At 37.8% G+C, this 17,079-nt stretch overlaps 1 protein-coding gene and 1 long non-coding RNA gene across 2 annotated transcripts in view; one reads left to right on the forward strand and one right to left on the reverse strand.

Annotated features, from left to right (window-relative positions):
* DPP10 (dipeptidyl peptidase like 10) overlaps nt 1-17,079 on the forward strand; it is a 1,405,070-nt gene that overhangs the window by 646,329 nt on the left and 741,662 nt on the right. The gene's annotated exons all lie outside the window — the stretch shown is intronic.
* Nucleotides 12,001-15,805, reverse strand: LOC134807963 (uncharacterized). The gene is made up of 3 exons (XR_010149691.1): nt 15,719-15,805; nt 15,185-15,246; nt 12,001-12,088 (listed from the first exon to the last, which is right to left on the reverse strand). It is a non-coding gene; the product is annotated as an uncharacterized LOC134807963 (long non-coding RNA).

Below are 17,079 nucleotides of genomic sequence, written 5' to 3' on the forward strand. Positions count from 1 at the left end.
AGACTGCAAAAATGGCAACTTGGCAGCTTTTTGAAAAATGATGTGGAGTCGATTTCTTCACCCTTTCATTCTGGACTGCTTTGCATATTACTTGGTTAATACAATGCTACAGAAAGGATGTTGGATATAATCTGAGTAGTCTCAAGAATTTTGAGGTATATCCACTCTTACTTTTGGAACTCTGTGAACTTCACATCTAATAAATTACTGGAGGATTTGAGTCCATATGGAAAGGGGCCCTACTCATTCCAGCCAGTGAACCTACCAGCTAACTACAGATGCACAAGCAATCTCGCTTTAGATCAACTGAGAGGAACCAGTGTGGCCCAGACTAGAACCACTCAGTGAAATTCACACCAGATTGCCAACCTAGGAATTCGTGAGCTAAATAACTGGTTATTGTTTTAAGCTACTAAATGTAGAAGAGGTTAGGTTTGCAGAAAAACTCAACACCTAGAGCTATATTACTTTATTTAAATTGTTCTTCTTAAAATTAAATCTCTCAGTTATCAAATCAATGAGCATTTTTCAGTCCTTGTCTAATGAGACTATTTTACAGTATCTGACAGTATTGATTATTCTTAAACAATCTATACTCTTTTAGTGTCTATGACACTGGATCTTTGTGCTCTGCTGGAATTTCTGTACTATTCATTCTTCATTTCCCGTGTAGATTTTATTTCTTCTTGTTTTCCTTATAAGTATCAGCATTTGTTAGGTTTCCATCTTTTTCTTATGTTTCCATCCACAAACTCTCCCCGTTGGATCTCCTCCACTTTTTTTTCTATTTCAATGACCACTTCGTATAAAGATATAAATTATGTCTTTATGCAAAGCCTCTTCCTGCATTAAAGTCCTGAATATATAATCCGACAGTTAGGTAATAGTCAGATATATGTCCCGAGGCCCTATGCTTCAACATATCCCGAAGTATATAACTGCGTTCTTCTCTGCCATCTGCTGGCTGGCTATTCCTCTATTCCACATAGTTTCACAACTAATCACCCAGCAACCTGCTAGAGAAACCTGGCATAACACATGCCTCCCTCCTCATTATATTTGTGTCCACTCTGTTTCTCTCGCCCTGCTCTAGTTTAGGCCTTCCTTCTCTCTCTTTTGAAACATTATGATCGTTTCTTGACTAGTATCCTTAGCTGTAGTTTGTTTCTCTTATATCTATTCTAAACTTAGCTGTCAAAAAAGTTATTAAACAACAACTTTCAGAGCATTTGCTACAGTGAATTTGGCAAATAATAAACATATTTGCTACCACAATTTTTGTCTCTGCCTCTGAAAGTTATCACTAAGTGATTTCTGCAAGATTTTCATGGTAGCATCCAACTACACAGCCAGCCATTGCTATTGGATAGGAGATAGCTTTAAACCTGAAATCTGTTTGCCTTAGGATTGTCAAAGATTAACAAAGCGGGACAGTAGTTAACAGGGCAGGGATATATTTTAATGAGTAATATACTACTGCAATAAGGAAGAGGATCTAGTTCTATCACAAACACCTCTTCTAACATCCAGGTTAGTTTTCTTTCAGGTGTCTTTGTATGAAACATCTAGAGTGGGTTAGGGGCTATACCTTTGTGATCCTGTCAAACCTATATGACATCCTATCAATATGAATACGAAACCTGTATGAATCCCTATTAATATACCTGCTCACAATTTTGAGGTTTTCTGATGATATTTCTATTTATTTCACTTGGACTCTGTGAAGTCAAGTACTGTATCTTAAATATTTTTATATCCCCATCATTTAGCACAGTACGTAACAATTAAAATCACTCAGTGGTTTTAAAATTTAACAACAACAAAAACACATAATAATGCACTGACCTCCTACAACTCTAATAGTGCTTGTGGGCTCAACATTATCTGAAAATTGTTCATTTAGCGAGAATTATGATTTCAAAATAACTAAGGACTATAGGCAACTCATTCTATTGCCTCGGGGAAACCTCCAAGGTGTCCTACTTTTGTGGACATGTGTTATCTGACAAAAGGTTGTCAAGTTCACTGTTCTTTCCAGTTCTGCCTGGTACTATGATTGCAGTGCCTAAGCAGCTTGAATTTCCTGGGCAAGTGTGCACCATGCTGTAATAATTCAGAAGCTGTTTTTGTGTTCTTGAAACATATGGTGCTAGCTCAGATTTATCTTGGGAAAAGCTGGTCAGGAAGAGAAACTGCTGAAGAGCTGAAATCTCTCCCAGCAGCTAAGAAAACAACGCAGGGACACTGGCGTCCTTCCTCCGAGAGCTCAGGCTCTCCGCCAGTTTGTGGTCCATATGCTGAATCCAGAGAGCTGCTTCACTTCTAATAACGATTGTGTTAAGTTGTGTGAGGCTGATATTCCTCCAGAGGGCTCACAGTTTCAAGCATACCTAAAAGCACCTGTTAGGAAGCAGAGCCTCAGAAAAATGCATTAGCATTTCTAGGAAAAGGGCTTATTTTTATTCTTCTTGGTTACAGAGTTGCAAGTTGGCTTGTTCAGAAAGAGCTGTTTTTGCACCACACTGATGTTCAGTTTGGTGCAACATTTAAGTCTGGGAAGAGCACAGAGCCAAATGTGGCAAGAGATGGCAATAGAGAAAATGCCAAGTGCCCCCTGGCTTATCTCTTGTAGAAGAATTTGTAGCAAGGCTTAGACCACCTGAAATGAATAGCATTCTGCAGTTCTGTCTGAATTGCACTCTGTGATTTATTATTTCATTATACTAGACTGAATTTGAACCAACAAATAGTTCGCCCAGGGAATAAAATATACCTTTACTTTACAGATCCTTTCCCTTCCCTTCCCATATCTTTTTCTTCTTTCTGTCCCACCTTCACCAATGTGTGTATGTGTATGTGTGAGCACGTGTGTGTGTGTACTCACATCCATTCTAATAACTGGAAACCTACCTTTGCTGGAGCAGGTTAAATATTGCCTCTTAAATATTAATATGTTTAGAAAACCCATTCCTATAATAAAAGTGGTAATTTCTACCCAGTTGTTCCCAAATTTCAATAAATTAATCTGAATAAATGAGTTTATAGATATTACACTTAGAAAATGCATAGTTAAAAGGAAACATTTTAATAAAATAACACTTTTCAAAAAGCCAAATTTCAAACTGGAAAATCAGAAGCAGGTAGTGGCCAGTGCCACTAGAACATGTTAGGAAATCTCAAAGTTTCCCCTCCCCCTTTAAAAAACAGTGTTCCTCAAAAAAAGGATACATATCCCATTTAACTCAGCCTTTTTAGCCCAGTCCTATTATAATGCTGTTTGTTCCAAACTGTTTTATAAAATATGTTTACGCTAAAATATGTAATATTACCTTCCACTAAATAAATAAATATATTGTGCACACATCACACACATATGTGCCATCACCAACTCCTATATGAGGACTAAAGCTCTGATTTTTTATCTTGGCCAAATTCCTACCTAAGGGGTGTCGGGAGTCATGCCCTACAAAGCACAAATTCTCATCAGGTGGGTTTTATTTAACCCTATATATCGCGACTTACTTTCCAATCTGACTCTGGCATAACATTATGAGATAAGGAAGAAAATCAAAATACTTCACCCCAAAACATGTTTTTCTGCCATGTCTTGAAATGGCCCTACAAAGCCGTCCTTTGTTGGGAAAGATCTGCATCTGTAAAGAATCTCTGTTAACATAGCTAGATCTTTTTCTCTCAGGCCCTCCCAATTCTGAAGAGCTTAACTAAAAGTCTAGCACCTTTTAAAGATCTGAACAGGAAACATTTGTCATCTATTGTCTCTAACTGCAGCCACTATAAGATTTCAAAAGAACTTTGGTCTCTACGATCTTTTATCTTAACCCGAATATTTCTTTTCTGTTCATCTCAGGTCTTTAGACAAACTCAACCGATTGTCAACCAGAAAATGTTTAAATTTACCCATAGCCTGGAAGCCACCCCCCAACCCCTCCCTGCTTAGAGAGTTGTCCTGCCTTTCTGAACCAAATCAATGTATTTCTTTCTTTCTTTTTTTTTTTTTTTTTTTTGAGACGGAGTCTCCCAGGCTGTCGCCCAGGCTGGAGTGCAGTGGCGCCATCTTGGCTCACTGCAAGCTCCGCCTCCCGGGTTCACGCCATTCTCTTGCCTCAGCCTCCCCAGTAGCTGGGACTACAGGCGCCCACCACTATGCCTGGCTAATTTTTTGTATTTTTAGTAGAGACAGGGTTTCACCGTGTTATCCAGGATGGTCTCGATCTCCTGACCTCATGACCTGCTCGCCTCGGCCTCCCAAAGTGCTGGGATTAGGGCGCGAGCCGCCATGCCCGGCCAAATCAATGTATTTCTTAAATGTATTTAATTGATGTCTCCTGCCTCCCTAAAATATATAAAACCAAGTTGTACCCCAATAACCTTGGGCACATGTTGTCAGGACCTCCTGAGAGTTGTGTCATGGGCCGTGGTCACTCATATTTGTCTCAGAATAAATCTCTTCAAATATTTTACAGGGTTTGACTCTTTTCGTCAACATATACTATAATATCTTCCAAAATGTGGTCTTAACTCGCGAGAGCAAACAGTGCAGAGGGTGTGATATTTTCTAATTCCATGAGTATTAGCTGGTTGCAAAACAAGCATTCTCAGCCCATGGCACTGTGTATTCCAAGTCGAGCGTATTCTTTAATGTGTTTTTATTTTGCTTCGCTCTCTCATGTTACCATTTATCTCATCTTATGGTAAAGCAGTTTTGATCCATAATGGCACTTTTAAAAGCTAAATTTTCCAAACTGAAACACCCAGCTGAGTAGGCTGCGAGTTAAAAGAGTAGTGTGGCAATGGCTGTAGATTCCTTCAAGGAAGTGGTTGAAGGAAGGGATGGATTTTAGGGATTGGTTGAAGTCCTTTAATATTTTCTTCAGCATAAAAAACTGACTAAATCAATTAGTACAAATACCTTCCAGAGCAGTGGTCCTTAAACTCTAGCATGCATCAGAATCACATGGCAGGTGACTGAAACCACAGATTGCTGGCCCCACCTTTAGGGTTTCTATTTAGGAAGTCAAGGTCGTGACCTGAGACTATGCCTTTCTTTTTCTTTCTTTCTTTTCTTTTCTTTTTTTTTTTTTTTTTTTTTGACAGAGTTTCACTGTTGTTGCCCAGGGTAGAGTTGCACAGGCTGGAGTGCAATTGGCCCAATCTCGGCTCACCGCAACCTCTGCCTCCCGGGTTCAAGCGATTCTCCTGCTTCAGCCTCTCGAGTAGCTGGGATTACAGGCATGCATCACCACGCCCAGCTAATTTTGTATTTTTAGTAGAGATGGGGGTTTCTCCATGTTGGTCAGTCTGGTCTCAAACTCATGACCTCAGGTCATCTGCCCACCTCGGCCTCCCAAAGTGCTGGGATTACAGGCATGAGTCACCGCACCCAGCCAACTATGCCTTTCTAACAAGTTCTCAAATTATGCAGATGCTGTCAGGTGGTGTCTTGGTTGATTTGAGCTGCTGTAACAAAATACCATAGACTTGGTGGCTTATAAACACAGACCTTTATTTTTCACAGTTCTAGAGGCTGGGAAGCCTGGGAAGTTTAAGATGAAGGCTCCAGAAAATTCAGTGTCTGGGGAGAGCCTTCTTCTTGGTTTATAGATGGTGCTTTTTAGCTGTGTCCTCACATGGTGGAAGGAGAGACCTAGCTTTCTCCAGCCTCTTTTATAAGGGCACTAATCCCATTCATGAGGGCTCCACTCTCATGACCTAATCACCTCCTAAAGGCCTTGCCTCCTAACACCATCACCTTGGGTGTTAGAATTTCAATATATAAATTGTTAAGGGACACAAACATTCAGACCATAGCAGCAGGAGGGAACACACTTCGATAGCTGTTCTTCTAGAGAAATGTCTATAGTGCTTTTCAGTCTGGATTTCATAAGGGTTACTATGGTATTATCTGAGAAAAACAAAAATGGTGCTACCTAGCTAACTTCCACAGAAAAAAATCAAAAACAACTTTTCTTTTTTTCTTTTATTTTCTCCTTTTTCTTTGAGAGACGGGGTCTTGCTGGGTCACCCAGGCTAGAATGCAGTGGCCTGATCATGGCTCACAGCAGCCTTGACCTCCTGGGATCAAGGGATCCTCCCAGCTCAGCCTCAGCTGGGAATACACGTGGGCATCACCATGCCTGACTGATTTTTTAAAAATTATCTGTAGAGACAGGATCTCACTGTGTTGCCCAGGCTGGTCTAAAATTCCTGGCCTCAAGCAACCCTCCTACCTTGGCCTCCCAAAGTGCTGGGATTAGGATTACAGCTGTGAGCCACTGTGCCTGACAAAAAAAAAAAAACAAAAACAAAAAACAAAAAAAACCTTAAAACTAAACAATTTTTTTAAAAATATAATGAATTTATATTAATTTTATGTTTCTTTTCCACTGAGAAATTAGGAAAATGTTTAGTGAACTTTTAGCCACATTTAACTAGGAAAAAAACTTCTTAATTTTGGCCTGAATTCCTGGCTACAGCTGACTGACCATCCCTTGACTTCCACAACCTTTATTGCCATCCCAGGTTGGCCCCTCATCCTCAGAGTAACGTCCTGGAGAGCTGTCATCATCCAAGCTTGCCTCACATCTTCTGTCCTAAATTTTTATGCACCACCTTCTGCCCGCAAACTTCTTGACATCTTCAGCCTGATTTCCTCTTTTTCTTTTTTTTCCTCTTTTCTCCATTTCTCAGTTCATTGTCTTCTGCTTTCATTGTTTTTCTGAACATACCTAGACCTCATGGTCAATCATCGCATTGATCATTTCTTTCTAATATTAGAAATGTCCTGACTTTCTTGCCATTATTCTTACACACAGTCAAAATAATCCAATCTAATCATTCTTTTCTCTTTGACTTCCACATTAACAATCATTGCTAGGAAAATTAATGGTTAGACTGCCATTTGAATTTCCAACTGCAAAATGTCCTGTCTCCAAGACTAGATGCGCAGTAATTGGACATATCCCTAATGAGCACTCTGCCGTTTTCCACAATTTTTATTTCGGATTGTCATCACTGAAGTCACTTTCTCACTACCCTCTCTATCACACTTTGGAAAAAGATCTTTCCTCCCATACTGTACAAATAAAATAATAATAATAGCCACCAATCATTTTTTCCCTTCAACTTTCTTCACCCTTCCCTATCCTGCTACTTGCGGATTCACTCATCTGTGCCTCATTGTTTCCTGCTTCAGAAGAACACAAGAGCAGAATCAAGAGCCAGCACAAACATAGTTTTGGAAAAGTGCCCCATTTTACTTTCCATATTTTAACACCAGTGTAGTGTATGAAAAAGTAGGGAACATTTAAAAGTTCAGAAACAAGGGCTGATCCATTGCAGTCTGCACTTTCATGTTCCATGAAAACCAAAAAATCAAAAAACTCACTCTATTGAAATCATCTCTTTCCTGATTTATCTCTTAAACTAGGAAGTAGTTGGTTCCTAGGAAATAGTTGGTTAAACTAGGAATAGTTTGGTTCCCTGTGACTCTTGCCTTTCATATCTATGTCTACAACAACTCAGTATCTAGTACATCACAGGGACTGCCCAGTAAATGATTCAGTGGGTCATTCCTTTTTTGTGTGTGTGTCTAATTTTCATTGATCCTCACTTTGTGATCCACAATTATTCCCTTTAATTTTTCTCTTCTTGAGTGTCACATTTGTGTTATGTTTTATTTGCTTATCTATTTTGACAAATGTTCACATCTTTTTAAAATATACATATGTATGAGACATAAAAGTGCAAAGAAGAATTCTACTCAACCAGAAGTAACCCTTGCTAGTGTGCATTTATCATATGACATTCTGGACAAGGCTCTGTGCATATTTAAAATGTGTAGTCCCTGGGTATTCTTCTGGTTTCTTTCTGTTATTACCTCTCTTAATGGGGTGGGAAGGAGTAGATAAAATTCTACCTAGAGTAGCTATTTGAAGATGATGCTTCAAATATTATCCCCAAGTGGTGAGGGTTTTGTCAGGGATTTGGGGAAGGGGGTGAGGGGACTTGCACTTGCCTCGGGACAGTCCAAAATTCCAATTTAGGTTTGTCATCTCAAATACACTCTCACAAGTCTGCTACGTTCTCCAACTTAGGGGCATTGCTCTGTTTACAGTTTGGTTTTTGTAAAAGTTAAAGAAAGAGGAAAGAAACACAAAAAGTGGCTTAACAGTCAAAGACAGGTTTATTTTGGAGAACAAACCTGAGAGGGGCTTCTGGCCGATTTTTTTTTTTTTTGGTGAGGAGCACTCTCTCTTACAGTCTAAGAGTATTTATTGGTGAGAGAGGTTGGAAAGTTTCTGTGTTGGGGAGAACTTTATGGCGGGGTTGGAATGTCTCTGGTTAGAGGGCAGGTTATCTTGGGTCTGACATCTCTCTGGCCGGAGGGGAGGGTTATCTCAGGGCTGGCACGTCTCTGGTCAGGAAGGGGTTTGGAATGTTTCTGGTCGGAGATGTCATTTGTGGTTTATGTTCATGCTGACCTTAGCCATAAGGCTGATACCATTTAGATTTAGGTGGTTTTTGATCAAGGTGAACTTTAAAATGGCAGTACTCATCCAAGATGGCAATGCTCCTGCTCTGTCAGTTTTCAGGGTGGGATTGTGACTCACAACAATGTTCTGTGATATAAAGAGATGGCCATTGCTTTCCCACCCTCCTCATTCTCTTATATCCAACCATCTCCCTGTGCTAAGAAGCCAGATCAAGGCAACACCAATGGCCCTCCAGCAAGGTTCCACTGTACGACTTCCTCTCCTGTTCTACTTTGTGGATATGCATCTAAACCTTGTCAGGCTCCCTTCGTCCCTCAGACCACTTTCACACTTCTAAACTTCGTCCACATTTTCCACAGAGTCATCACATTGTCTTTTCAGATTCATTCACTCACTTTTAGATAAGTCTGTACTTGTCTGAAGTCTGAGGACATAAATATCAGCTTTAATCATCCTCCATGATTTTGATCCAAATTTTAGTATGTGATGGAGATCATTTGAGTTTTAGGTTTGAAGTTAGTTTTTTTGTTTTTTGTTTTCCACCACATAGGAAAAGTTACACTCTCCTCGCCTTCTGCCCCCTCAACCCCAACATGTGTCTATATGTTTAGTGACACTTAAGGGAAAAAAGTAGAAGAAAAATGGCCTAGTGCTGCTATTTTTCACTGGCCGTCCGTCCTACCAATTTACTTTGAAATTTGTTTGAAGAATGATGTACTGAAGAGGAAAGATGAACAACAGCAAAAAGTCCCTTGTTAGTTATGCTTTGCTCACGGAAGACCCTCATTTTGGTGTCCTATGACCTGCAGTTCAGTTCCGTTTCTCTCCTCTGAGTGTCCATGTTTAGCCCACCTGCCTCTGCATTGGGCTTTATAGCCTATTTGTTGTTGAGTAGTGAGGATTACATCTTGTTAGAAATGTAAGCTGAAAATAGTCACAGTGGAGCTCTAGAATCAATTTTCTTGGCAAAAGTGCTAAATAGTCATCTTGACTCCGGTAAGCCAGGGATACTATTACTACTAATAACCATTGCGGCCTACTGAGTGCACACACCGTGCCAGGTAGTCTGCTAAGGGCTTCAGTGCATTTTAATCTTTTCACCAGCCCAGGACTCTGTTGTTTTTTGTTTTTTTCTTAAGTAAAGAATTTTTAAAATAAAGAAACTGAACCTCAGAAAGCTTAGATAATTTGTGCTAGTTCATCACACTAATAAGTGGTAGACTCTCTCTGTTTGACTCCAATGACTATATTCTTGAACACTATCCAAATGAATACCAAATAACTCACTTTGCAAACATTTCATGTCCATTATCACCTCATTAATTTGTTCATTTTATTGCTCATTTCCAGAATGCTCTTGCCACTCCTTTTATCATAAAACATCCCATCCATTCTTAAAGAGCCAGCTTATATCTAATCTTGTATCTTATCCTTCTCCTAATTATCCAGCATGAAATAGTGGTGTTTCTGCCTCTGTTCCCCATAAGCGTGTCTGTTTTAACACTTATTTTTAATATATCAGTTAATGTTAGACATCTATCACCTTTCGGTCTCAGAGTTGTACCAGTTCCCATCTCCTACTGTATCTGGTAAAGGACAGCTTTTTGTTTTGATTTTCAGAACTTGATTTCAATATATATATATGAAAAGAGGGGACAAGATAAAATAAAAAAGTAACATTTGATATAATAATGTCTAAGTCAAATTCTAGGATTTACTAAGTGTGTTATATTAGAAAATGCAACAGGGATCACTGAACCTCAATATTGTCTTCTGAAGAAATTATCTTCATAATAAAACAACTTGTTTTACCTTTGATTGAGTTTTTAAGAGAAAAGCAAATACAATAATAAGTGATGAAGTATTATAACTCATAATGTGCTATGTTACTGTATTTTGTCATTGCTAATAAAAATAGTTGATTGATGACTTTTTAAGTGACTTTTAGGCAGAGTCCAGAGTGAGCAGTAAAAGAAATTAAAGCTGAAACAGTGAACCTAAAATTCTGTTGTAGAAGTTGTTAATAACTGTCTTTCCTTCAGCAGAAGTTACCTAGTTCTACATTGCCTCTGGCTTTTTGCCACCTGTTAAGATAAAAAGCTAGAAGATACGAACTAGGAAATAGTAGAGATAAGGTGAAAGTCTAGCTTGAACTCAGTGAAGCAAACCAAAATAAGCAAAGATCCCTCGCTTGGAGATGTGGTAGAAGACTTATGTGAACTATTACAGTGACTAACTACACAGAGGAATAAAGTTATACATATAAAGTTAAAAGATATATAATATGAGTGCTGTTGAATCAGCCAAGATGAATTCAGTCATATAGTCACAACAGTGTGCATCATAAAACAGTATCATAAATAGCAATGAGTTATAAATGGATTTGACCAATATACTTAGTGAGACCAATATACTTAGTGAGAAACTACACTGTGTTATTGCTTTGTACAATTATAAAAGATAATTGCCCAATGTAAATGATAACTAAAATTTAAGAAGAAATTTTCTATTTTTAATCTAGATTATAAAATGAATGATAGTTATGTAAAGTTTATCTATTTTTCTTTGGAAGGAAACCAAATCTGGAGACACAATAATAATTTGGTATCATGTAATGCCTAGGAAATAGTACATATCTAATAAATATTTGTTGAGTGAATAAATGAATGACAGCCACTGTAATAAGTTAAAAAGTTTTTGTAGGTAAAAGACAAGGCTGAAACAATGATTCTGACTCATAAGTGGTGGGCCATTAATTATATACATATATGCACAGACACACACATAAACTTTAAGAAAATAAAATTTTAGGAAAATAGATAAAATGTCAACTAGTATTTTATTGTTCTGCTAAATGAATTTGTTGTCATTCCTGACAGTGTAATGATTCCATCTTGTGTCTTTGTGTAGGCACATGTGTGAACCACTTTAATCCCCCTCTTTTTAATTTTCTAACATTAAAAAAACTATTTTTTTGTGTCCATGAGACATACAGTTTCAAAATTATTTTATGAAATTGAATGGATAGTATAGGAATTAATGTCGTGTATATCGCAGTGTGATTCCTTTTAAAACTGAATGAGAGGAAGTTAAGGCATGCCTACTGGTTTTCAGGGGCATCTAGTAACTTTGAGTTATTAAGTAATGAAATGTGAGTGACGGAGTTCAAGTTCCTATTAAACATAAGGAGAAAAACATTCATATAGTAGGTTTAATCACTGTTACTTTACGCTTTGATGTGCAAATTAAAATCGAGAACGTGTCATTTAAATAGGCTTAAGAGTTATTCAGAGGTAGAAATATGACAGCAGCTGACCTTTACTGTTATATTTTACTGCAACAAAAGCTCTGTGGATGTTACGCAGTTTCTAGTGTGAATTGTCTGAAGGTGATAAAAGAATTCAAATATCTGGACTGAGGTATATATTTCAGGAGATAGAAAAATCACTTTCTTACCTTCGGCAAACTTTCTCATTGATCACAAGAGTCAAAGGGCAATTTTCAATCCTCTAACTTACATCACATGGTAAACTACTTCCTTTGCAATCCATAAAATGAAAGGTACAGGTGATATTCTGCAAATACAATAAGAAGATTCTGTTGGGTTACGAGCGACTTGTCTGATTAATTTTTACATTCCCTGGACCTAAAATAATACCTGTTTTGAAACAGTAGCTCCATGAGTATTTACCGAGGTCAGCAGAATTTCATTAACTGAATTTAAATGTAGTAATTGAATTACCCACACAAGTAATTTAGTTTGAGTAGTTTTACTTAGCTAATAGTGGCAAGCATAACATTAAAATGGGCAAAGAAATAAGCATACCAGAGTTCTGCAAGCATTTTCTATAAACAGCCAGATAATAAGTATTTTAACTTACGAGGGTTTAAAAATAAAATTAAGGATATTATGTAGGTGCATACATAACAATTTAAAATGTAACAATTAAAAAAAAAAAAACTATTTGTAACTCACAAGCCATACAAAAACAGACAACCGGCACTTTGGCTAGTGGGCTACAGTTTGCCCTTCCCTGAAATAGATTTTTGTGCAATAAATTCAAAGATTTTGTTCCCGTAGTTGACCTAAATAATTCTGTAGATTTGGTCCTCCATGATGCAAATTTACATAGACAAGGTGATTAGACAGATGATGGGTTGAAATCAATTTCTTGTGAGTTAAATTAAACAATTGAAATGAATTGTTTTATTATGCCTTTGTCTCTGCATATAAGTTAGCAAATTCTGGGAGCCAAGTGGAAAATGTGGATAAAAGGATTTAAGCATGTCTGGAGCCCCTAGGGAGACTGGCATCTTTGGAAGAAAAAAGTTAGTGGAGTTCAAAGTGTGCCTTAGAAAAGGATAGATTTAGATAGAAGATCTCATCCCTGGTAATAGGAGGAAGGTCATATGCAGATGGGCTTTGGGAGGAGTGTGAGGGTGAGTTAGTTGGAGCAGGTGAGGGCAGTGGAGCTCACTCTACTAACCTGGCAGAACGCTGTGGTCCTCAAGGCCTGATGTAAGTGCATTTAGCTCTGGGAGACATTAGACACAAGTAAGATCTATTCAGGAAAGTGTTATTACTTGTTCCCAAAAGGAATTCTGCAATTCTGTTTTTTTTTTTTTTTTTGATACGGAGTCTCACTCTGTCTCCCAGGCTGGAATGCAGTGGCACTATCTTGGCTCACTGCAACCTCTGCCACTTGGGTTCAAACAGAAATTCTGCACTTCTAACTGAACAAAATATGCAATTAAATACACATGAGCAATGGAAATAAATTAACTTTAATCAATTCATTTCTGTAGTTAAATAAGAGTAGTTTATGGAAAATTAGTATTGCCTTATCAAAGGAGCCAAAAGCCATTTTCAAGACTGTAAAACATTTTATATGTAGTAGTATCAAGTGGTGTAATAGTAAAATTTAAAAGAAAAACAAACAAACAAAAAGAAGATGAGCAAGCCTCTTGATCTTTCTGAATTTTAGCTTCTTCATGGGTAGGGTGAAGATGTGTTACTTAATGTTTGCCAATGTCTTATCTATCTTTACAATGCCAAGAAGTCATAAAATTTTTATGTTAAATATCTAAAGTATAAAATTACTCTCCAAACTACCCAAGGTACACATGTATGTACTCATGCAACACTGAGACCCATAGTTCCCAAACTTTGTGTCAAAGTGCCTTAGGGAGCTTTAGGCTTGTGGGTCATATAATTTCTTACAAAATAACTCAACTCTGTAGCCCTAAAGCAGACGTAAATAATATGCAAACACATGAGCATAGCTGTGTTTTGACAAAGCTTTATTTTCAAAAAGAAGTGGCCAACACCCAAGCTGTACTTCACTGAACTCTGGTATACAGTATATGCATATATATTTAATATGCACATTAAATATATGTGTTGATATGCTTTCAAGAAATGTACAAATATATGAAGTTTCCTAATTGATGAATAAAATAATAAACACATAAATACTTAAGTGAAGAATGGAGAGAAGGAAGACTGTAGGTAGATTAGAGATAGCCTGAGTCAAAAGGAATAAAAGCCACTAGTCAGGGAAAAGAGCTTAATACATTCATATACATATACACATACATGTACACACAGATGCTCCTCAATTTTACAATGGGGTTTTATCCCAATAAACCCCTCATAATTTGAACATATGATGGGCTTATCAGGAGAGAACCCCATCATAAATCAAGAAGTGTACTAAATGCATACACTTTTGTACCATTTTAAAGTTGGCAAATATATGTTGAACCTTCCTAAGTTGGAAAATGGTCTATCTATACATGCATATATTTGTATATTTGTTCTCTGTTCCTCTATGAAATGTTGATGACAAATTTGTTATTTATTTGTCGTAACAGTTCGTCTCAGATGTGATAGATACACAGTGTGTATTATTATGAAACTTGTAAAAAGGTTTAAGAATAAATAAATCAATAAACATCCATTTCAATCCTGATAGTAATGAAGTTTAAACTCATTTCCTTGGTACTGTCTCTTAAAAATAGTAATAAAAGGTTTTGCTTGAGCAGAATGACTGCCTAATGTAGACATTACACTCTTGTGAAAATAACCACTTTGATAATACAAAGATAGCCAGTCTGGTAGAGATTAAACTGAGACAGCTATGCACTTGTGTTGCAGACATTCAGTTGGCCATGTTATCAAGACCCAAGATATTGTAACAAATAAATAAAATAAAAGTCATGGTAGTAATAATAATAAAGCTGCTGTAATCAGGCCAACAGAATGCCCCCCAAATTTATTTCCACTTAATAAATGCTCTTCTAACCTCATATTAAAAATTGTGTCTCTGATTCCAGTTAAAGACCAAATTTTAAAAATATAGAGACTCCAAATCTGATTCTGTATTGAATTCTAATGTGAAGATCTTTGCTGGAATGCTTCAAAGGAGATTAGAAATATTGATTATCATTTAAGTACTCTTAGATCACCAAAATCTCACTAATGAAGAATTTCTTTATATAATGACTCCAATTGGCTAGTTAACAAACTATAAAATGAACATGTAATACATTAATCCCTCAATAACATGACCTGAAATCGCTACATTCTAAAAGTATCTCTTTGTTTTCTGCCTGTATTTGACAGAAATACGGCATTAATGAAATGTTCAGTTCTTGCTTAAAGTACATACCGGCATAATTTTTCAAGGAATGTAGGGCTTCAACACTTCTTAAAAGTCATGTTTGACTCTTCCTAGGATAGAATATAGAGGTATGATTAGGTAACCTTAAGTGAGAGAGAGATTGCACATAGAAAATAAAGCTTATTCTGCCACCTAGAACAGTTTTTTGAATAGTCCTTGTTATGTCTGAATCTTGTCACTCAGGTCTCAGTTAAAATACTAGCTTTCTACAGAGATCATTTTTTGATCACTGTTTTAGGAAGGGGTCTTTAGAAATTAGATTTTGGGACAGAAATGGGTATGTAGGAAATTTACTGGAAATTGCCTTGGAATTAACACCTGTAGTGGGGTGAAGGAACCTGGACTGGCAGAGAAATGTAGTCAAAATTAAGGCCACAGCAGATTCATCTTTTTCACCAGGAGCTCTGGTGCTGGAATGCATCTGTAGAATTATTCCAACTTTCCCCAGAGGAGTAGGCATTCATGTCCCCATATCAGTCAGCCATTGCATGAGGGATGGGTGCACACGCATGGTTGTCTTACCTCTCCTTGGCTGAGGACAATTCCCAGAGCAAGGCTCTGACTGAGAGCTTTCAGCCAAAAACACTCCCAGAAGTTGGGGGAGTAACAGCCTCAGTCCTAATGAGAGAAATAGATGGTTTAAAATGGCATCCGCAACATTCTACTCCCTGCACTATTCAGATACTTGTGATTCATATACAGTCATGCATCCCTTACCAACAGGGATACATTCTGAGAAATGGGTCCTTATATGATTTCATCATTGTACGAACATCATGGAGCATACTTACAGAAACCTAGACTGTATAGCCTACTACACACCTAGGGCATATGGTATAGTCTACTGCTCCTGGGCTACAAACCTGTATGACATGTTATTGTATTGAATATTGTAGTCAATTGTCACACAATGGTAATTGTGAATCTAAACATTAAAAAAAAGGTACAGTAAAAATTCAGTACTATAATCTTACGGCACCACCATTGTACAGGCGGCCCATCATTTATGAAAACGTCATTATGCGGTGCATGAGTGTATTAAGTTCTGGAATCAGCTCCTCTAGAATCCCTGGAAAAACACAAAAAGGACAGTAAATGAGACAAACTACAGCCCATGCACTACAGCTAGTCGGAAGTCATAAATGATATTCATTGTTTCTCTCTTCCATTATGATTTCAGATTCACCTTTAACTAGTGCTTCTAAAGATCTAGGTAGCTACTAAATGCAGAATGTCATATCTGCAGGGTCTGGGTTCTTAGTCATCATAAAATTCTCAGGCCTTACCTGTTTCTCTTGTCCAGTTACCACAAAAATTTAGCAACAGAGAACACAGAGATACCTCAAGAATCACCAGGTTTAGGCCAGGCACAGTGGCTCATGCCTGTAATCCTAGCACTTTGGGAGGCCGAGGCGGGTGGATCACTTGAGGTCAGGAGTTCAAAACCAGCCTGGCCAAGATGGCAAAACCCCATCTCTGCTAAAAATACAAAAAAAAAAAAAAAGAAAGAAAAAGAAAAATAGCTGGACGTGGTGGTGGGTGCCTGTAATCCCAGCTACTCAGGAGGCTGAGGCAGGAGAATCGCTTGAACCCAGGAGGCGGAGGTTGCTGCGAGCCAAGGTTGTGCCACTGCACTCCAGCATGGGCGACAGAACGAGACTCCATCTAAACAACAACAACAAAGAATCACCAGGTTTATTATATGGGGTTCATGCAAATTCTTCCTTGTCCCCATTGTGAAACAGCAGCCATACTTTCTCCCGGTGATCAAGGTAGCATCTCCAGGATGACTATCACTTTATTTGTCTCCTGGAGAACTGGTATGAGAAGGTCCAAGTGACAAGGTAGCAGCTATAGCTTAAATCGTAATGGGGCTTTTGTGG

This window comes from Pan troglodytes, chromosome 13 (assembly GCF_028858775.2).
Source record: "Pan troglodytes isolate AG18354 chromosome 13, NHGRI_mPanTro3-v2.0_pri, whole genome shotgun sequence".
In the NCBI taxonomy this organism is placed as follows: Eukaryota; Metazoa; Chordata; class Mammalia; order Primates; family Hominidae; genus Pan; species Pan troglodytes.